The following is a 23,590-nucleotide window of genomic DNA, read 5'->3' as shown; positions in this document are numbered from 1 at the left end:
CGCTGCTGCTGCTTCCGGCGCGCAGTGGAGTGAATATTCATGAGCATAATGAGCGGGGGTCGGAAGCAAGTGACAGAATCGGCAGAGACAGCAGGGCTGGAGAAGGTGAGTATAGAAATTCTTTTTATTTCACAGGCACGTATGTTTTCTCCAGTGCGTGTCACACGGATCACATCTGTGCGGTGCGTGTGTAGTCCGTGTGACAACCATGATGCCGGAGAAAAATGGACATGTCTACGTGTGGAGCACACGGGCACACGTATGCTCCACACAGACACACGGTCCATAGAAAAACACGGACGTGAGCGCAGACACATTGATTTTAATCGATCTACGTGTGCCCGTGTCTCCGACACATGAGGAAACGGACCAAACACGTTCCGTAGACACGGACGTGTGAAGAAGGCCTAAATCAGGTTTTTATATTAATGTTGTATTTTCTGTATTGTTTACATTATATTGTTAGTTTTTGTTACTTACTTTTAAATTTTCTTTATCACTATCTATATTACAAAGAAAAAAAAATAATTTTCACACTGGCCACTAGTAGAGATGAGTGGACCCATTAAAACTTGGTTCGGCGAGTTAAGCCAGACTTTAGGTAAGGCCGCGGCTTCACTTGCGCTTTGCACAGACGAGTGCAATCTGAGAAAGCACCGGATTGCACTCGCACCAGTGCAAAACTATGGGGCAGTGTTCATCTGCGAATGATTTTTCATGCCATATCGGCATGACAATTGAATAGCAGCGAGTCTCAGCTCACGCCCCCACATAGTCTATGGGTGCATGTGAAACATCGCACTGCACTCGCATGTCATCCGACTGCAGTGTAATGTACGAAGAGACAGGCAAGAGAGGAGACGAAGAGAAAGTGTTCCCTCCCTCTTCTGTGCAGCTGTGATCTGATCGAAAAATGGGATCACAGTTGCATGACACTTGTCTCACGCTCACAGCAGAGCCTGAGCCTGAGGGCCATTAGCATATCGCATCCGATGCTCTCGCATCAGAAGCTATGCGCACGTGGAGCCAAGACCTAAAGTTTAGTTCTGGACCCGAACCTCAATGGGAGTCACTGATTGGCAGTTCAGCTCTCCGTACACATACAGCCAGCCATAAACAGATCACTTCCGGGAGAGGGAGGATGAGGTTTTTTTATTTTTTTTTGTAGACACTACATCCGATAATGCTTATTTTATCCTCAATGAGAGCCATTCAAACAATGCAAGTGGTTCACAATGGGCAGAGCACTGAGAGTACCTAAGAGTACCCAAGGAAAGCGATACTTGACTGAGTTGCTTGCACCCGAACTTCAAACTCGAACACTGATTTTTTTTGTAAAGTCCGTGTTCAGTACTAACACCAAACTTTACTGTTTGGGTTTGCTCTTCTCTGGCCACTAGGCCTTAAACTAGACTTACACTTCTTCTTGTTCTGTACAAATCACTTTTCACCAGTCTCGTTTTCAACCCAGACCAGGATATAAAGAAAGGTAATACCTAATATGACCTGTATAAGTTTTTTCTAGCCTAACAAAAAATCATACTTTAATTATTTTTTTTTTTTAAAGTGCCCACTATTTTTGGACTATCCTGGAATTTCTGTATGGTTGGCAGCCCTGCCATGTGCCATATTAGACCAATTATTCAGTGTGAAAAGTCTGATTTAAAAACAATTGACAATTTTCTGATGGCACATTCCCATTATCACGGGGGAAGGGCCCTCTAAACTTTTCTTACCCTTCTTCATCATTCTAAGAGCTAGAACTATCCTTTATGATATAGCGCAGAATGCGGAAGTGGCATTACCCCTTAAGTCTTGAATTAAATAAGTGCCCCCTTTATTATAACGGCAGCAGGTGGTAAATTGGAATAGGTTCGACCCTTAAACAACTGATATGAATAGACAGTCCCTATCAAAGAACGGAGGAGGGGGTGGGTGGGGGGTGAGCATCAGGACTATAGTGTTACCTCAAGGCACACCAGGCAGCTTCAAAAGGCTGATGGTGAATGGCATGTTGTATAAAGGATGGATTCACGCTGGTAAAATCCGGCTCATTAACATATGACTTCTAATTATGGCTACAAGCTCTATAGCCCTCTCTGGAATGCTAATTACCACCTAGTGACACAAGTGAATGTTAATAGTGCGGAATTCACTGGAGGAATGACTCAAACATCTTCCATAAAATGTTTATTTTACCCCGCTTTACTTCTGGCTATTATTTTCCTGAATCTGATGGTATGTTAACTCTGATGTAAAGGGAACAAACATATCTTTCCAGATTTTATGAATTCCCTCTAAGACTATGTTCACACAGAGTGTTTTGGAGCCGACAAAACTGATAATTTTTTTTGCCGGAAACTACTTCAGTAAACTTCCTTTTTTCTGGCTTTTTTTTTAGAGGAGGATTCTTTTCCTGAAACGTTTTTTTCTTTAAATGAGGTTTTGAAAAATTTTTGGAAGCGTATTTGTAATGAAGTGTATTTTTTAAGCCTTTTTTTATTAGATGTGTCTAATCATAGGAGTAATCTGCTTCAAAAACTGAATTGGACTTTAGTTTTTTTGCAAATGAGTCTTCAAAAGCTACTTGATGAAAAAAAAAATCTTTATTTGAACCACAAAGTGGATTTAACATAGAAATAATAAGGCTATGTGCGCACTTTGCTTTTTTACATGCGTTTCCGCAGCGTTTTGAACTGCAGCGTTTTAATGCCAAAATGCACGCGTTTTGATTTTCAAGCAAAGTCTATGGGAAATAGGGATTTCTTGTGCGCACAATGCTTTTAAAAACGCAGCGTTTTGGATGCAGAAAATTTGGCAAAAACTCAGCGTTCAAAGAAGCAACATGTCAATTGTTTTTTCCATTTTGGCAGCGTTTTGCTAACATTAGAGTCAGAGAAGTTTCTAAACGCATCCTAAATCAAAATTCTAGCATTTTACATGCTTTATTGATGCAGAAAGCATACTTTTTTGACAAATTAAATACATGCGTTTTTGACATTATATTAAGGGTATGATATGTCCCTTTACACACACACACAGTCCGACAATTAAATTAATGAACATTAATAAATTAACCCCTTAAGGACGAAGCCAGTTTTGTACTTAATGACCAGGCCATTTTTTGCAATTCTGACCAGTGTCACTTTATGAGGTCATAACTCTGGAACGCTTCAACGGATCCCGGTGATTCTGACATTGTTTTTTCGTGACATATTGTACCTCATGATAGTTATAAATTTAGAACGATATTTTTTGCTTTTATTTGTGAAAAAATCGGAAATTTGATGAAAATTTTGAAAATTTTGCAATTTTCAAACTTTTAATTTTTATGCCCTTAACCCAGAGAGTTATGTCACACAAAACAGTTAATAAATAACATTTCCCACATGTCTACTTTACATTAGCGCAATTTCTGAAACAAAATGTTTTGGGGTTAGGAAGTTAGAAGGGGTCAAAGTTCATCAGCAATTTCCCATTTTTTCAACAAAATTCACAAAACCATTTTTTTAGGGACCACATCACATTTGAAGTGACTTTGAGAGGCCTAAGTGACAGAAAATACCTAAAAGTGACACCATTCTCAAAACAGCACGCCTCAAAGTACTCAAAACCACATCCAAGAAGTTTATTAACCCTTCAGGTGCTTCACAGGAACTAAAGCAAAGTGGAATGAAAAAAAGCAAAAAATAAAATTTTACCTAAAATGTTGCTCTACCCCAAATTTATTCACTTTTAGAAGAAATAACACAACAAAATGAACCCCAAAACTTGTTACCCACTTTCTTATGAACGCGCCAATACCCCACATGTGGTCAGAAACCTTTGTTTGGACAAATGGGAGGGCTCGGAACAGAAGGAGCAATATTTGAATTTTGGAAAGCAAATTTGGCTGAAATAGATTGCGGGCACCATGTTGCATTTACATGTCCGCCAAGGTAACTAAACAGCACAAACCCCTTACAAGTGACACCATTTTGGAAACTAGACCCCTTAAGGCTTCTATCTAGGGGTATAGTGAGCATTTTGGATCCACAGGTACTTCACAGATTTTGATAACGTTACGTTGTCACATTGAAAATTTTCATTTTTTTCTCAAAAATGTTGCTTTAGCATCAATTTTTTCACTTTTTCAAGAGGTAATTCCAAAAATTTGACCCCAATGTTTGTTACCCACTTTTTTATGAGCGCGGTGATACCTCACTTGTGGTCTGAAACCTTTGTTTGGAGAAATGGGAGGGCTTGGAACGGAAGGAGCAATATTTGAATTTTGGAAAGGAAATTTGGCTGAAAAAGATTGCGGGCACCATGTCACATTTGGAGGACCCCTAAGGTATGTAAACAGCAAAAAAACACCACAAGTGACCCCATATTGGAAACTAGGCCCCTCAAGGAATTTATCTTGATGTTTGGTGAGTACCCTGAACCCCCAGGTGCTTTACAGAAGTTTATAACGTTGAGCCATGAAAATAAAAAAATAAAATTTTACCACAAAATTGTTACTTCAACCAGGTAGCTTTTTTTTTCACAAGGGTAACAGGAAAAAAATCACCATGAAATTTATTGCGCAATTTCTCCTGAGTTTGTTGATATCTTGTATGTGGTGGAAATCAACTGTTTGGGCACACTACAGGGCTCAGAAGAGAAGGAGTGCAATTTGACTGCAAAATTGGCTGGAATCAATAGCGGACGCCATGTTGCATTAGGAGAACCCCTGAGGTGCCTAAGCAGTGGAGGTCCCCCACAAGTGACCCCATTCTGGAAATAAGACCCCTCAAGGCTTTAATCTAGGTGTATATTGAGCATTTTGAATCCACGAATACTTCACAGAATTTGATAAGCTTAGGTTGCCATATTGAAATTTTCATTTTTTTCACAAAAATGTTGATTTAGCGACACATTTTTCACTTTTTCAAGAGGCAACAACAAAACGTGTACCCCACAGGTTGTTATCTAATTTCTTGTGAGCGCAGGGATACCACACATGTGGCCAAAAACCTTTGTTTGGATAAATGGGAGGGCTTGGAATGGAAGGAGCACCATTTGAATTTTGGAAAAGTTGAAGTAAATTGCGCGCACCATGTCACATTAGCAGGGCCCCTTGGGCACCTATACATCAGAAACCCCCCACAAGTGACCTCATTTTGGAAACTGGACCCCTCAAGGATTTTATTCAGGAGTATAGTAAACATTTTGAATCCACAGGTACTTCACAAAACTGTTGCTGTAGCAAAAAATTTCTCACTGTTAAGGGGGCTTTACACGCTGCGACATCGCTAATGCGGAGTCGTTAGGGTCACGGAATTGGTGACGCACATCCGGCCGCATTAGCGATGTTGCTGCGTGTGACACCGATGAGCGATTTTGCATCGTTGCAAAAATGTGCAAAATCGCTCATCGGTGACATGGGGGTCCATTCTCGAATATCGTTACTGCAGCAGTAACGATGTAGTTCGTCGCTCCTGCGGCAGCACACATCGCTATGTGTGACGCCGCAGGAACGAGGAACCTCTCCTTACCTGCCTCCCGGCCGCTATGAGGAAGGAAGGAGGTGGGCGGGATGTTCCGGCCACTCATCTCCGCCCCTCCGCTTCTATTGGGCGGCCGCTCAGTGACGTCACTGTGACGCCACACGGACCGCCCCCTTAGAAAGGAGGCGGTTTGCCGGTCACAGCGACGTCGCCGGGCAGGTAAGTATGTGTGACGCATCTGCGCGATGTTGTGCGGCACGGGCAGCGATTGCCCGTGTCGCACAACAGATGGGGGCGGGTACCCACGCTAGCGATATCGGGACCGATATCGCAGCGTGTAAAGTAGCCTTTAGGCTATGTGGCCATGATCCAGCGACACGGCGTCTAGTACCCAGTGTCAGCCTCCTGCAGAAATGTGAGTGTTGTCCACGGGAGAACGCAGCTGCCCATGCCCACGATTTGGGTTCAGGCTGCTGTGGACTTTAGTTCTATTCTACCTGCAAAGAACACTCATCTCCGCAGCATAAATTGACATCCTGAGGCTCGGGAAGCTGCGCCACAGGTCGATTTATGCTGCGGAGAAAAGAAACACAGTGGGCACGGGATTTCTAAAAATCCTGCCACTGTGCTTCTACTGCACAACGCAGCGTTATGGACGCAGGGAAAACACTCTGCGCCCAAAACGTTGCAAACCCTGATTGTGGGCACACAGCGTAAAATGCTACAATGGATGAATGGATAGATGTCAAACATATATAACGTCCCACCCCCCTGCATATTCTAAGCTGGCGCCCTTTAGTGCCTTTCATGTGACACTAAAGGATGCCTAGCCTTGTATTTAGCCCAAAAAAAAAAAAAAGAATTAAAATAAATGACGTGGGGTCCCCCCTATTTTTGATAGCCAGCTAGGGTAAAGCAGACAGCTGTAGCCTGCAAACCACAGCTGACAGCTTCATCTTGTCTGGTGATCAATTTGGAGGGCTCCCCAAGCTGTTTTTTTTTTTTAATTATTTATAAATAAATAATTAAAAAAAAAAAACAAACGTGGGGTCCCCCCAAATTAGATCACCAGCCAAGGTGAAGCTGACAGCTGGGGTCTGGTATTCTCAGGATGGGAAGAGCCACGGTTATTGGACTCTTCCCAGCCTAAAAATAGCAGGCCGCAGCCGCCCCAGAAGTGGCGCATCCATTAGATGCGCCAATTCTGGCGCTTCGCCCCAGCTCATCCCGCGCCCTGGTGCGTTGGCTAACGGGGTAATGAATGGGGTTGATACCAGGTGTGTAATGTCACCTGGCATCAAGCCCAGCAATTAGTTATGTCACGGCGTCTATCAGATACCCGACATAACTAATTGACAGTAATAAAAAAAAAATTGACAACAAAAAAAAATTTATTTGAAAAAACACTCCCCAAAACATTCCCTGATTGACCAATTTATTGAAAAGAAAAAAAAAATCCACAATAATCCATTTGGACGTCCACGTCGACTCTGGACCTTCTAGAATATGGGGGACACGTTCAGGGAACGTATCCCCCATTTTCTAGGAGGGCAGACCCTCCATTTGAGGAGAGTGGGTGCAAAGAATCTGCACCCACCCTCCCTGGGTCACAGCTGCAGAGTGCGAGCAGCAGCCAGCGTCTCTGAACACAGGAAGCTGTCATCTGCTCGGCACATGTGACCGGCGTCTGCAGAGAAGGAGGAGGGGGCCGCGGGGGATCAGCGCTCCGGTATGTATGACACCGGGGGACACCGGGGGACACCAGGGTGGGGGGGTAGGGGGGGACCCGGCAGGGCCTAGGGAGCAGGTTTCTGTCGTATGTGTTATGGCACATACGACAGAAACCATAGGAACGGTGGAAATGCGGCCGGCGCGCTGCTGTGATCGCCGGTGCGCGCGGCCATCTTGGATTTTCGGGAGGGGGTTGGGGGTCGGGGGGGGCACTTTGGGGACACCGGGGGACCGGAGGGAACCGAGAAAAAGATTTATCTCCCATCTGGCATGTTTGATCATGCCAGATGGGAGATAAATCATTTTTTACCGGCGCGGTCATTTACTATAACTTGATGATCGGTATACGGTGTATACCGGTCATCAGGTGAGCGGGGACCGGAAAAACCGGCCCGAATCATGATCTCCAGGGTCTCAGCTACCCCCGGCAGCTGAGACCCCGGAAATTTTCTGACTCTGGGGGGCGCTAGACCCTTTTTTCCGACCGCCGTTAAAAAGCGGCGGATCGGAAAAAGTACCCTTATTTACCGCCGTTAAAAGGCGTATCGGCGGTCGTAAAGGGGTTAAAGTTATTTTATATATAAATATTAGCACACTGTTATCATTTTAATAAAATAAGCCATTTTGTGTATGATTTTAATCATGATATTTATTATCATTTTTTTTCCTTTTTTTTCATAGTGTTTGAATGTTTAAACTTTATTTAGCAGTGTATTTGTCTTCAAAACGCATCTGACTTTAAGCAATTGAAAAGCATGTAAATCGCAGCCAAAACGCGGTAAAAACGCAAGCGTATTTATAGCGTTTTTGTGGTCAAAACCAAATTTGACAAAGACCATTTATGCCAGAGGATGCGTTTAGAACTGCAACTACCTCAACGCAAAGTGCGCACATAGCCTTTAGGGAATAAGGGAATTTAAGGCGTTTTTGTAGCAATTTTTGAGACAGTTTTAGGCTATGTGCGCACGCTGTGGATTTACCCCAGATTTTACTTAAATTGACCGCATTGCATTAAAATGTAATAACAGGCGATCAAAACATCGTATTTATGCAAAAATGGTAAAAATTTAACATGCCAGCGCAACAAGCAAAAAATAAATTGTTCCTGAGCACCAGATCCCAAAAATAAGAATGCTACGGGTTTCATAAAATAGCGACAAAAGCCCTATTTTTATTTTATTTTTATTTTTTTAACAAACTTCTGATTTTTTTTCACTAATTAGAAAAAAGTAAAACTATTCAAGTTTAGTGTTTATGAACTTGTGCCGACCTGGGAAATCATACTGACATGTCAGTTTTATGATATAGTGAACATGGTAAATAAAAAAAATAAAAAAAAAACAATAATGCACTTGCACTTTTTTTTAGTAATTTCGCCGTACTTGGCGATTTTTTCCCGTTTTTCAGTTCATTATGAGGCAGAATAAATGGTGTAGTTCAAAAGTACAAACTGTCCCGCAAAAACAAGCCCTCGTATGGCTATATTGATGGAAAAATAAAAAGGTATCGCTCTTGTAAGAAGGGAAAAATGAAAAATGGAGAATTGCCAGGCGCTTGAAGGGGTTAACGGGTATCTGTCACCAGGTTTTTAATACCTAATCTGAAAGCAGCATAACATAGAGGCTTTATGTATGCTACTAGATGCAGGGATTAGAAATATGCACCCAGAATCACGAGTGGTTTTGGGTTCATATTGCTAATCCCTGCCTAACTGTCTCAGCCTATAGTAGCAGTGATCTTTAGAAAAAGTATTTTTAAAGATCTCATATGATATGCTAATGAGGCTGACAGCTAGTTGCAAGGGCATTACTTCCCCTGGTTAGTCGGCCCCCTTAGCATGTTAGTACGCCCCTGTTGGCATGCTAACATGCTAATGAATGTGCAGCGTCAGAGGATGGTCGCGCTCACCTCTCTGCTGACATCGCATCCGAGTCCTGGATTTCGGCTCAGTGCGCATGTGTGACACCCCTGAGGCTTCAGTCACCACAGGGTACTGCACCAGAGAGGCAGTATTCATCGGAGGAGGTTATTGCCGGTAAACCACCACAATCCACCAAAGCACACAGTTGGTTGCCCTCTCACTGGGACTGGGTTAGGGTAGGGTAATTTGGATGGTCACCACAAGGTATGGGACCTCCCACCCACTAGTTCAGTATCCTGGGGGGTGGAGCTAGACAACAGGAGCAAGGCGACATACACAGACAGACATTCAGTCAGTAACAGTTAGTCAGCAACAGAGAACAAGTGAGACATGGGGAGAACACGGTCGCTGAGGGGAGAGCTGTGTCGTAGCTCCCTCAAGGCCGAGCACACACTACAGGGTGCGGAGCCCTAGGCTAGTGGGTACTGCACGTCCCACCAGCAGAATCTGCCGGGCAGAGGATTTCAAGTCTTCTGGCCCACACAAAGCGCACAAGTACTCGGGTCCCAGTGTAGCTTCAAGTCTCAGGGACCCACACAACACGGCGCAAGTAGGAAGGACTCACATCAAGAAACACCGGTTTTGACCTCCGAACTATCCATGGATCGGCTGAAACCCATGACAGCGGAGTCCGGCAGTCCAAAGGCGGTGACATTTCAGTGAGTAAAGAACTTAAACTGCAACCCCTGTGTCGTCCAATTCTTCTTGCACCCTGCGCTCCTTTAATAGAGTGGACTAATACTACTCCCAACATCCCTGGGGCCTGAGCTCTGTCTGTGGAGAGCTGCACCAACCCAGCTGTGATACCATCTTCCCCACAGGACATCTCCTGCAGCGGCGGCTCCTATATTAGCCACAAACCACAGGTGGCGTCATGAATACAAACTGTACTCCACTGTAAATAACCCCTCCATCTTTATTGACATCGCCGGGGTAACGGAACCGGGCTTAGCTGCTGGGACATCCCACGCCCTACACTGGCCCGGTGACGAGTAACCCCCCCCAAAGACCCCGTAGGCCCATAAAATGATCCCGGACTTTCGGTCATGCGCACTCTGAAGCCGGGTGTACGAGTCCTGGCTTCAAACCCATGTAGAGCGCATGACCGTCTAGTCCCTGTGCTCATTAGCTTATGATAAAGGATCTTTAAAAATACTTTATGCTGGGACTACTAGGCAGGGATTAGCAATATGCACCCAGAACTGCTCGTGGTTCTGGGTGTCTATTGCACCTAACAGGTTCACTTTAAGCAAAACTGACTTAAGAAAAATCCCTGCAAAAGCCTCAAAACATTAAACGCTCATCATAAAACTATATCTGAGCCCAAAAATGATCAGTGATGGCCGAAAGTAGTAAACTTCAGATGAATGAACCTGCCTTAGCAACAAGATGACCTTGTTTAATGCTTGCAAATTCCAGCAGAAGATGTGGCTCAATCTTTTTGAGAATGTCTCTTTACTAGATCCCATTATGTAGGATCCATACACAATTAAAATGCCACTCATGCCCTGCCGGCAGCTTTGCCACTGTTCAGAATTCATATGGTAAAAGTCATCAAGCTTCTCATTTCAAGCACCAGTCTTCAATCTATAGCCTAGTAGAGTAAGGTGCTTGAAACTCATTAGTAGGCACAAAAAAAAGTGCCATAAGTGTGAGGCTGTGTGCGTACGTTGCGTTTTTTTCATGCGTTTGCTAACATTAAAGTCAATGAGAACTTTCAAAACGCATGCAAAATCAAAATCCTAGCGTTTTACATGCTTTTTTGATGCAAAACGCATGCATTTTAGACAAAATAAACGCATGCGTTTGTGTCATTAAATTGAGGTCAAGATGTGTCCCTTTACACACACACATAGTCCGACAATTAAATTAATGAAAAACAATAAATTAACGTTATTTTAAACATAAATATTAGAACACAGTTATCATTTTAATAAAATTAGCTATTTTGTGTATGATTTTAATCATGATATTTGTTATAATTTTTTTCCTTTTTTTCATAGTGTTTGATTGTTTAAACTTTAGTTAGCAGTGCATTTGTATTGAAAACGCATCTGACTTTAAGCAATGAAAATGCATGTAAAACGCGGTAAAAACGCGGTCAAACCGCGGGTAAAGCCGCAAGCGTATTTTTAGCGTTTTTGTGGTCAAAACCAAATTTGACAAAGACAATTTCTGCCAGAGGATGAGTTCATTTCTGCAAGGTACTGGACGCAACGTGCGCACACAGCCTTAAGGGTATTTGTGAATGCTGCAGACTGGGTGCAGAAATTTTCTGCACCAAAAAGTGCACCTTGTGGCAGAAAAATGCACCAAAAACCGCATATGTTTTTGGTGTATTTTCAGTGCTTTATTGGTGTGGTTTTTTTGTTGCGTTTTTTTGCCATGCGTTTTTGTTAAATCAGTGCCTGGAAGAGCTAAATAAAACATTAAAAAAGAATTAAAAAAAAAAACAAAACAAAAAAAAAACGCAGGAAAATAAAGCACCAATAAATGACATGCTGCAGAATTTTTTCTGCACCCAAAACTGCAAGGAAAAAAGAAGCAACGTGTGCACAGCATTTCAGAATTCTCATTGACTTTGCTGGCATAAGAATAGACATGCAGATTTGGGCAACAATATGCACGATAAACTGCACCAAATCTGCAACAAACAACTCAGTGCGCAAACAGCCTTAAGGTACGGTTCCACTTGCATTTTGCGCGGACAATTTGCAATCTGATAAAATATTGGATTGCTCTCATTCTAGTCCTAAACTATGGGGCAGTGTCCATCTGCAATTGAGTTCTCATGCCATAGTGGCATGCAGAATGAAACGCAGCATGCTGCATTTGGCAGCGAGTCTCGGCTCACACGCACCCAAACAAGTCTATGGGACAGGCTGAGGAGGAGATGGGAGAAAGTGCGCCCTCCCTCTTCTCCGCTGCTGTGATCCGATTGCAAGATCACATCACAGTCACATGACCCTCGGCTCACGCTCGCAGCAGAGGATCATTAACACATTTTTCCGATGGTCTCGCATCGGAAGCTATGTGGAAGTGGAACCGAAGCCTTAAACGGCAAAAAGTTTCAAATGTTTTTCACAAATATCACTTGTGACAGATTTTGTAATTTGGAGGGAATTTATCATGAGTGGGACTTTTTAACCCCTTCACGACTGCGGGCAGTAAAATTACGTCCTATTTTAACGTGACTTAACGACCAGGAACGTAATTTTACTGCCTAAACTATTTGATTGCAGTGGCCATAGCAACGGCTTTCAAATGATGTCCCCTGCTGTTTCTTACAGCAGGGGACCTTTGCTTCACCCCAGGGGGGGTGGCATCGCCACCCCCCATCGACGATCGATGTGATTGGCTGTTCAAATCTGAACCGCCAACCACATCTTTCGCACTGATTTCGGTAAAAATAATACCGGAAATAGTGCGATACTGTGAGATACGGCTATGAGATGCTGTAGAAGCTACAGCAGATCATAGGTGGATCTCAAACATGCCGCCTCCAGCCCCTGCATCACTGATTGGAGCGATCGTGCTATGACGCGCAATCGCTCCAATCAGTGTGCAGTGGGGCAGTTTGATTTGCTGGTGGCCGCCTCCCCAGGCCTGTGCTAGTCTGGGGACCCTCCCCCAACATGTCTGCAGCGTGCAGCACTGGCTGGTACTAGTGGTACCACGCCACCGCTGCTGCTGCCGCTGCTGTCACGTCACGGAGCAGGAGCAGTGAGTATTGTGCTCACCTTGCAGCCCCTGCGCGCTCTTGTGATTGCTCCTGCGCGCTCCCGTAATGGCCCCTGCCCGTGCCCCCCTGCGATCTGCCCCCCTCGACATCCCGATCTGCCCCCCGCCATCCCAATCTGCCGGCCTCCCCCGTGATCTCTATTCTGCAGCCCCTCCGGTATCTCCCTCCTCCTCTGCTCTCCTTGCAGCCCCTGCGCGCTCTTGTGAATGCTCCTGCACGCTCCCGTAATGGCCCCTGCCCGTGCCCCCCTGCGATCTGCCCCCCGACATCCCGATCTGCCCCCCCGACATCCCGATCTGCCCCCCCACATCCCGATCTGCCCTCCGACATCCCGATCTTCCCCCCCGACATCCCGATCTGCCCCCAGACATCCCGATCTGCCCCCCGATATCCCGATCTGCCCCCAGACATCCCGATCTGCCCCCAGACATCCCAATCTGCCCCCCGACATCCCAATCTGCCGGCCTCCCCCGTGATCTCTATTCTGCAGCTCCTCCGGTATCTCCCTCCTCTGCTCTCCCCCTCTGCTCTCCCCCTCCCCCTCTGCTGTCCCCCTCTGCTGTCCCCGTCCCCCTCTGCTGTCCCCCCGACGTCCTCTTACCTGTCTTCACAGGCCGATCACATCTGCCTCCATCGCTGGGTCCTTCTTCCTGGGTCTTCTGCTGAGCTGTCCAACTTCCTGCCTGCTGGCTGCTGCTGTAAAGCTGTTCCTTGCCTTCTGTTCCTCCTGCTAATCCTCTGGGTACTGTGAGTATAACTTTTTATTTTTTTCTTTTTTTTTCCTCTACCCCTGTCTATTTTTACACCTCATGCGTCCGTGCGTCCCGCCGAGCACTGATCAGGGATGCAGATAACGTATCTGCATCCGTGGTCAGTTTTCGGCGGGACTTTTTTTCCTGTATTCCCGACGCTTTTTGTATCGCGTCAGTCCGTGCGTCCCGCCGAGCGCTGATCAGGGATGCACATAACGGATCGGCATCCCTGCTCAATTTTTGGCGTGACAAAAAGCATCGGGGATACGGAAAAAAAAGTCACGCCAAAAATTGAGCAGGGATGCAGATCCGTTATGTGCTTCCCTGATCAGCGCTCGGCGGGACGCACGGACTGATGCGATACAAAAAGCGTCGGGGATACGGAAAAAAAAGTATCGCATCTGTCTGTGCATCCCGCTGAGCGCGGATCAACATCCCTGCTCAATTTTTGGCGTGACTTTTTTTTTTTCCCCAGCGTTTTTTGTATCTCATCCGACCGTGCCTCCTGCAGCGGCCGATCAGTGCACTGCGTCTGTGCCTTTGAAAAGTCAAATGGCGTTCCTTGTCTTCTGAGCCTCGCCATGCGCCCAAACAATTGATTTCCACCACATATGAGGTATCTGCGTACTCGGGAAAAATTGCACAATACGTTTTATGGTGCATTTTTTGTAAAAAGAAAAAAAAAAGCTACCTTGTTGCTGCAAAACTTTTAAAAAATTTTTTTTAAAAAAATAAATAATTTTCACGGTTCAACGTTATCAACTTTCAGTGGAGCCCCTGGGGGTACAAGGGGCTCACTAAACATCTAGATAAATTCCTTGAGGGGTCTAGTTCCAAAATGGGGTAATTTGTGGGGGAGCTCCACTGTTTAGGCACCATGGGGGGGGGGGTCTAAAAACGTGACATGGCGTCCGCTAATGATTCCAATCAATTTTGCTGTCAAATGGTGCCCTTCTCTTCTGAGCCACGCCATGCGCCCAACAATTACTTTCCACCACATGTGAGGTATCTGCGTACTCAGGAGAAAATGGACAATACGTTTTATGGTGCATTTTTCCCTGATACCCTTGTGAAAAAAAAAGCTACCTAGTTGAAGCAACAGTTTTGTGGTAAAAAAACTTTTTTTTCTTTTCATGGCTCAACGTTATAAACTTCTGTGAAGCCCCCAGGTGTTCAAAGTGCTCATCAAACATCTAGAAAAAATATTTGAGGGCTCTAGTTTCCAAAATGGGGTCACTTGTGGGGGAGTTCCATTGTTTAGGCACCTCAGGGGGTCTTCAAACCCGACATGGCGTCCGCTAATGAGTGCAGCTAATTTTGTGTTCAAAAATTCAAATGGCGCTCTTTGCCTTTCGACCTCTGCCGTGCACCCAAACAATTGATTTTTACCCCATATGGGGTATCAGCGTACTCAGGAGAAAATGCACAATAAATTGTAGGGTGCACTTTCTCTTTTCTCCCTTGTAAAAATGAAAATTTTATGGCTAAAGTAACATTTTTGTGTTAAAAAGTAAAATTTTCATTTTTTCCTTCCACATTGCTTTGGTTCCTGTGAAGCATCTAAAGGGTTAATAAACTTCTTGGATGTGGTTTTGAGCAGTGCGAGGGGTGGAGTTTTTAGAATGGGGTCACTTTTGGGTATTTTCTGTCACCTCGGCCTCTCAAAGTCACTTCAAATGTGATGTGGTCCCTAAAAAAAATATTTTGTAAATTTTGTTGGAAAAATTAGAAATTGCTGATGAACTTTGACCCCTTCTAACTTCCTAACGAAAAAAAAAATTCTTTCGAAAATTGTGCTGATGTAAAGTTGACAAGTGGAAAATGTTATTTAGTAACTATTTTGTGTGACATCTCTCTCAGATTTATGGGCATAAATTTTCAAAGTTTGAAAATTGCGAAATTTTCCAAATTTTCGCACAATTTCCTAAATTTTCACAAATAAACGCAAAAAGTATTGGCCTAAATTTACAACTGACATGAAGTACAATATGTCACGAAAAAACAGTGTCAGAATCGCCAGGATCCGTTGAAGCGTTCCAGAGTTATAACCTGTCAAAGTGACACTGGTCAGAATTGCAAAAAATGGCCCGGTCATTAGGGTGTTTTAGTGGCCGGGGGTGAAGGGGTTTTAAAGCAGACTTCCTTATGTCTGCATTGCTGTATGTGTATACACCACTTTGCACAGTTTTCCCACTTTTTTTTCTGTCTTTTAAAAAGATTTTTAAGACTACGTTCGCACCATGAGCTTTTAGTGAGTTTTTGATGTTGCAGAATATCTGCCCCATTTCCGCATCAATTACCATGTCTTCCCCAAAATAAGACACGGTCTTATACTATTTTTTGCTCCAAAAAATGGGCTAGGGTATTTTTTCTGGGGGTGATTTTAGTATGTACAGTGTAACAGATACTTCCTGGTTGCAGAGGGAACTGAGAGCTAGGATGGGAGGAATGTCAGAGAGCCAGAGGGCTGGCTGGAGAGTCAGGCTTGAGGGAAATTAGTTCTGCAGAGAGGTTCCAGGTGTGTCAACAATGCTTGGTATCTTGAGCCCATTTGTGAAACTTGAAGGAATCATCTGTGTGTCCAGAGCCTACAGCTCACCTTGAGATGGACTTACTGTAGCCCTCTAAGGCAGCGATTGGACACAGGTAGCCACGGAGACAAGAAGAGGGACAAGCAGAGCGTTAGGCTCAGCTGCTGGAAAGCTAATATCCAGGGCATGGGCAAAGCAGAAGAAGTGCCCCAAAGCATATTGCAGTTGAATGGGATTGTAATAGCTTTGAGTGTCAAGAAAGTTAAAGAATGAAATGAATAAACCAGTTCATGTTGTTTTGTAAAGAGACTCTCTGTGTGATGTGTTTCCCTGCCACATCTATGATGGTTACGGGCTGCGGGGAGGTGGAAGCTTCCCTGAAGACCGAAGTAAGTGTCGCACCCCCTTTTGGGGGCAGATCACAAACATAGGTACAGTCTGGTAAAGAAGAACGGAGCCCCATTGGCCTCGCATTTGCTCCCCTTTACATAAGCATGAACTATCCGTCCACATCTGAATGAAATGAATGTAGGACACCATGGAGGACCCCACTGCTGACACAGAGATATAAAAAAGCTAGACTGCAGTTTGCCAAAATATAGATAGAGCTTTTGGTAGAGCACATCATTCTACTGTTGCTGAAAACTAACTGAGGCATTTAAAGAAAATAACACAGTACCTACAGTCAAATATAGTGGAGGTTCAAAGATGATTTGTAGTTGTTTTGCTGCTGCCTCTTGCACTGAATGCCTTGACTGTGTGCAAGGCATCATTAAAGCTGAAGATTACAAAATGATTTTGATTCGCAATGTAGTGCCCATTGTCAAAAAGCTGGGTGTACATCCTGGGTCATGCATCTTCTAGCAGGACCCCAAAAATACTTCAAGAAGCCCCCAGAAATGGATGGAAACAAAGCGCTGAAGAGTTTTAACATGGCAGCAACTAGTCCGGATCTACATCCCATTTAACACCTGTGGAGAGATATTAAAATTGCTGTTTGGAGTCGATGCCTTCATATATGACAGACCTGGAGTAGTTTACAAATGAAGAGTCCAAAACTCCAGTTGAGAGATGTAAGAAGCTTGTTTATGGTTATAGGAAGCGATTGATTGCAGTTATTTATTGCAAAGGATAATCCAAATATTATTTGAGGATGCCAACAATTTTATCCAGACTATTTTTGCAGTTCTGTGTGAAATTATATCCAATTTGCCTTTTTTCCCTTTTTTTTTTTTCTTTTGTGCTTTTCTAAAACACACAATTAAAATAAACATGTGTATAACAAAACATGGGTAATTGCAATAACTTTCTGGAAGAAATACTTCATTTTGTTGAGCAATTTCTAAGGTGCCATTTTCGGCCATAACTGCATAGACTTCTTCTCTCTCTAAAGCACCTCCCATCTGGCTGAATTTTTGCTATGGTCAAAAATTAACAAATAGCCCAAAAGAAAGCAGGCACCCCAAAAAGAATCATACTCATCAGGCTTCCTTACACCTAAAACAATTAGAGTTGGTAAGTACCGATGGTGGATGGGCTCTCACACAGAGATCTCTGGAATAGGACTTATATTTCAACCATTCTCCCAAAATAATCAATCAAGCTAGAGTTTATTTTTAGGGTTGGCCTTATTTTTAGGGAAATTAGTTTATTTGCATTTTTCCATTGTGTTTTTGTGTGCATTGTGTTTTTGATGCAGCATTTGCATGTGTCATGTGTTAAAAAAAGCTGCCTTGTTTTTTATATTTCGTGGCATTTTTCTTTGACAAACTTTTATTAATATACTTAGCTGCGGATTACATGCATTTTTGATCATTTCCACTAAACTAGCATGTGCATTTTTTACCTGTGTAATTGTAATGTAATGCACAGCTATGGAGAAAATTTGCACAGAACACTTGGTGTACCCCAAGAGATATTGACATGGTGCGGATTTAAAACACGTGCCGCAGGTCACTTTACTCTGAGTAAAAAAAAAAAAGCATAGTGGACAGAAGATTTCTATAAATCCGATTCACGTTCCCAGAACTGAAAGATGCTGCGTTTTTGACACAGCGAAAATACAGAGCGTCAAAAAATCCTCGTGGGAACGTAGCCTAAGGGTATGTGCGCACGTTGCTTTTTACCTGCTTTTTACCTGCTTTTTACCTGCTTTTTTGCTGCTTTTTCTTCTGCGCTGTTTAATGCCAAAATGGATGTGTTCTTCTATTCAAGCAAAGTCTATGGGAATTTGGGTTTCTTGTTCACACTATGTTGTTCAAAATGCTGCCTTTTTGTGGCAGAACTTTGGTCAAAAACTCAGCTTTTCAAAGAAGCAACATGTCAATTGTTTTTGCCATTTGGGTTTTGCACTGCAAAGCTGAGTTTTTGACCAAAGTTCTGCCACAAAAAGGCAGCATTTTGAACAACATAGTGTGAACAAGAAACCCAAATTCCCATAGACTTTGCTTGAATAGAAGAACACATCCATTTTGGCATTAAACAGCGCAGAAGAAAAAGCAGCAAAAAAGCAGGTAAAAAGCAGGTAAAAAGCAACGTGCGCACATACCCTAAATCTGACTTGCATCTTGATTGTTTAGCTAACCACACCCATGCAAGTGCAGCACAAAATAAAAATTAGGTGCGTGGCTCCCCTTAAGTACATCAGGGTGCCACAGGGTACTGCATCTGTGCCGCCCCGTGTCAGCAACCGGCGCTGCTCGGGTCCGGGCCTTCAGAGGTGGTGGCTCAAGGGTCTTCGGACCTGGGGGTCTCACGGACAAGCCGAATAAATGGGGGGACGTAGATGTACAGGCTAGGCCGCAGTAAGTTCGTGACATCACCCACGGTGTGTGGTGAGGTGGGACACCACCGCTGCTGTTATGGCGCACCCGGGGGAGATGTTCTGCAGCAAGTTATTAACCCCTCCGTGGGTAGGAATGGTGGCCCCAGGACCCGGTGACTCGGTGCAGGGGATGGCGACTGCAGGGGGGTGCTAGTGTACTCACTGTTAGTAAAACACACAAGTCTCTGGTAAACCAAGGTGATGGTGGCCGGTGCCGCGGCCGGTTGCATTCTGGTCCCCCCACCCGGCTGGTGGTCTCTATCCTTTTCCTGCAGTGCTGTGTGTAAGGTGGACTTTCCTAGTGTGAAACTCAGGAGTCCGCTCCCAGCTGGATGTGGCCTAAGGAGCCGTGCCCGCAGACGCTGGCCTGTGGGATCTATGGGCCCTGGCGGTGACCTCTTATCCCTAATCGGTGGGCTGTTGTCTTCCATGAGCGACTTTGGGAGGGACAGGACCTCTGATCCTAACCTCAATTGGTTAATTAACCAGTGCCACTTGATTCTGGTCCTGGCTTCAGGGTCCGAGTACCCTCCTTTGTGCTCCGGTTTCCGGGTCGGTTCCCCGAGTCGGTACCGGCGGGCTACAACCCTGTCCCGGTCCACCTCGGTTCCACCGAGCCGTGTTATGATCCGGAACCATGGAAAATCACAATAGATCATTGGCAAAAAGGTGACTAGAGCATTGGCAACTAATCTGGCCACCATCCCCTTACTAACCATCAACACTAGAAGTAGCTGAGGGGTGACCTAACATCCTATGCACTGCGAACCCAGCCAGAGAACTAGCTATCCTAAAGGAAGGAAGGATGAATAACTCTGTGCCTCAGAAATAGACCGCAAAGGTATAGCAAGCCCCCACATTCAAAGACTATGGTGATATAGGAAAACACAATACACAGATGGATGATAGGATTAGCAAAGGTGAGGCCCCATTGACTAAATAGGAAAGGATAAGTGTGATGGTGGAATATTGTGTATTGTGTACCATTTTGTGTGGGTTAATGTTTGGGCATGGTACAGTGACCATTCTATATTCCTTAGGTGTACATTGTCCCATTTGCAGGTTTAATTCCTCCCCTGACAGCCTTTTGTTACTAAGTCGGAGGAGGGGGCGTGAGATCCACCTACTGTAAACTCTCTGCTTACCTGGGAGATTCAGGCAGTCTGTTGAAGAACTTCAAGAATGAAGCAGGAAGATTGATCCTCTGGTAGAAGCTGAGACGTCTAAGAGAGAGACCTGGACATTTATCGCTTACCGGACTATATTTGTGTTACTGGATTAATTTACCCTCTGTTTTGTGGATTATCTTATAGACCGTTTTGATTTGCTTGGAATAAATGCTCTTTGGATTGTACCGCCATCTCTCGCTCTGTTGATTGTGTGATATGGGAGAAGGACCCCGTGACAACTGGTGGCAGCGGTGGGATCAACAGAGCGCAGCCTAATTGAGATCCACCAACAGAGTGAGTACAGAAACTGGACTGCTTCCAGTCTAAAGGAGAGAGCCAAAGATCTGGGCCTGAGCTACCAGGGACTGAGTAAAGAAGCCTTAATTGATCTACTTGTGGGTGAGAGGCAGTCCACCTCCTTCCAGCTTTCAGATGGACACACACTGGGGACGGGGATCCCTGCCCCAAAAAGCCAGTGGGTGGTGTGGTTCAAAGAAGAGATGGCAGCTCTTGGCCCTGGTGTATCTCAGGAATATAAAGAGGAGGTTGCTTGCTGAGCATAGAGGAGATAAGAAGCAATGGAGTCCAACAGAGGGAGTAATGTGAGTTGGAGTGTAACCCCAGTGATCCTGGAGCCTGTGCAGATCACTCGGGCGGACTTCAAGCCATTTGATGAGACTTCCGGAGATGTGGAAGGGTTCTTCAAGGACTTTGAGCAGCAGTGTGTCATGATGGAGGTTTCCCACTCTGGCTGGGTGCGTTTGTTAGTGGGACTCCTGAATGGAAGCCTGGCAGAGGCTTATCGCACCATTGCGAACCATTATCGCAGAACCGGGATTACAACATTGTAAAGCGGACTATCTTGGATTACCATGCCATCACCCTAGACTCACATATGGCACAGTTCCGAGACCTCCCATGCACCACGGGGGGATCGTTTAGGATGTATGCTCATAAGATGTCCGAGGCATGTCGGAGATGGCTGGAAGCGGAAGACGCCTTCACTGTGGAAGACGTTATACAGGTATTTCTTATAGAACAATTTCTGTACAAGTGTCCCTCAGAAATACGGGAATGGGTCAAAGAGCGCACGCCGTGCACCTTGGATGGAGTTGCAGCCCTGGCTGATGAGGCCCTTACTATCCGACCACAATGGAGGGGGCTTCTGGACAATAAGCCACAGTCTGCTCCTGCTCCCCAGCCCTCTCCAGTTATATCTGCCCCTCAAACCAGCCACAGGCCGATGACAACCATGGCTCACAATCCTGGGCCCCAACAGTTCTGACCATGCCCTGGGGGAATCACAGAGAGGAGATGTTATGGGTGCGGACAACCTGGGCACCTGCAATCCAGTTGTCCCACAAGGACTCGGAGGGAGCCCCATGCAGCTCCATCTCGTCCAGTACATTTTGTGCATTCCATCCCGCCTGAGGAAGAGTTACCACCACGTCCACTGGAGTGTACTGCTGACCCCTGCACCAGAGATGCCCCTGTTGGAGTGTATGGCCTCCGGCTTTTGTCACCAGGTTCTCCTACTGCCTTCTCAAGAATGCACACTAGAAGGAGTCCGACGCAGAGGAAATGTTATCGATGTGGGCAGCCTGGGCATTTGCAAAACACTTGCCCTGCTGGTCGATTGAGGAATGACCTGGTACCAAATCTACCTGTTCATTCTCTACAGCCAAATACAAGGTGGGAAGAGTTCTCACCCCTTCAAGGGGACTTGCCTAATGACTCAGACACTCATGGTCGGCCACTAGGGGTTTATGGGGTCCGAGCCACAGCCCCGAGTTCCTCTCACCATCAAAGTAAGCACTTACAGGAGCTTGCGCTGGATGGGCAGAGAGTCATTGGATTTTGTGATTCTGGGGCATTTCTCACAATAGCTGATCTCCGGGTGGTTCGGCCAGAAGTGATACATCATGGACCAGGGATTGTTATTGAATTGGCTGGAGGACAAAAAAGGAATATCCCAAAGGCGACTGTAGATCTGGACTTTGGCTTTGGAGTCAAGCAATATGTGGTTGGAGTGATGAATGGCCTGCCTGCAGATATTCTCCTTGGAAATGATGTGGGAGATCTACAATGTCGATTTGTGGGTGCAGGAAACACAGTTTGAGGTAAGGAGGACACAAGGGACAATTAACAGCTTCTTCATCCAATACAAGTGTGGAAGCCAACACAAGTATGCTGATGGACTGTCCCGGCAAGAAGAACCATAGACTATCCACAGCTGAGCAACATGGAGTTAAGTGAGATGGCCAGAGGTCTATGTAGACCTCATGGCATTCTCACTTATTCAGAAGGAGGGAGAGGTTGTGATGGTGGAATATTGTGGATTGTGTACCATTTTGTGTGGGTTAATGTTTGAGCGTGGTTCACTGACCATTCTGTATTCCTTATGTGTACATTGTCCCATTTGCAGGTTTAATTCCTCCCCTGCCAGCCTTTTGTTCCTAAGTTGGGGGAGGGGCGTCGAGATCCGCCTACTGTAAACTCTCTGCTTACCTGGGAGATTCAGGCAGTCTGTTGGAGAACTTCAAGAATGAAGCAGGAAGATTAATCCTCTGGTAGAAGCTTAGACTTCTCAGAGAGAGACCTGGACATTTATCGCTTACCGGACTATATTTGTGTTACTGAATTAATTTTACCCTCTGTTTTGTGGATTATCTTATAGACCATTTTGATTTGCTTGGAATAAATGCTCTTTGGATTGTACCGCCATCTCTCGCTCTGTTGATTGTGTGATATGGGAGAAGGACCCCGTGACTATAGGAAAGGGGCTGATAGTGGCCAGAGAAAAACCCTAGAAAAATCCAAATACCTGATAGTACAAAAAGTCCTCAGATCGCACGATCTGAACTCCATCCTATATCAGGCGCTCTTGTCAAACCAATGAGCAGAAAGCAGGAACAATTACAAATTCAAGAAGCAACAAACACATGGACTTATAGGAGCAATAGTCCAAACATAGCTGCAGGGAGCTTCCCAGATAAGCAACAGAGAGGGAAGATTCCTGCATGGAAATGAACTGACAAGAACCACAGTAAATGACAAACCCAGATAAGAACAAAAAGAACAAAACAACATAAGAAAGAACATAGCACTTATCTGGGGTAGATGTGGTCTGGAGCAAGATGGGAAGGCTAGTAAACTAAAGAACAAATGACAACCGGCTCAGACTGCTAGCAGACCAGGATTTAAATAGGCAGAGAGTTAGCAATGGAAACACCCATTGCTCCAGCACACCTGGTTTCTGTCCAAACCATTCCTGGCCACAAGAGGGAGCCTCACAGCAGCAAAAACATAACTGACATTCAAACATTCAAAACAGAGCCGTCTTCCTGTCTCCTGCTGATGTAGACCACCGTCTGCCTCCTAGCCAGTGGCACCAGGGCTCCTACCCTGGTACCGTTCAACTTGAACTTCACTGCTGGAGCTACCCTTAG

This window comes from Anomaloglossus baeobatrachus, chromosome 3 (assembly GCF_048569485.1).
Source record: "Anomaloglossus baeobatrachus isolate aAnoBae1 chromosome 3, aAnoBae1.hap1, whole genome shotgun sequence".
In the NCBI taxonomy this organism is placed as follows: domain Eukaryota; kingdom Metazoa; phylum Chordata; class Amphibia; order Anura; family Aromobatidae; genus Anomaloglossus; species Anomaloglossus baeobatrachus.
The sequence above is the reverse complement of the archived record's forward strand: the minus strand, read 5'-3'. Positions refer to the sequence as shown.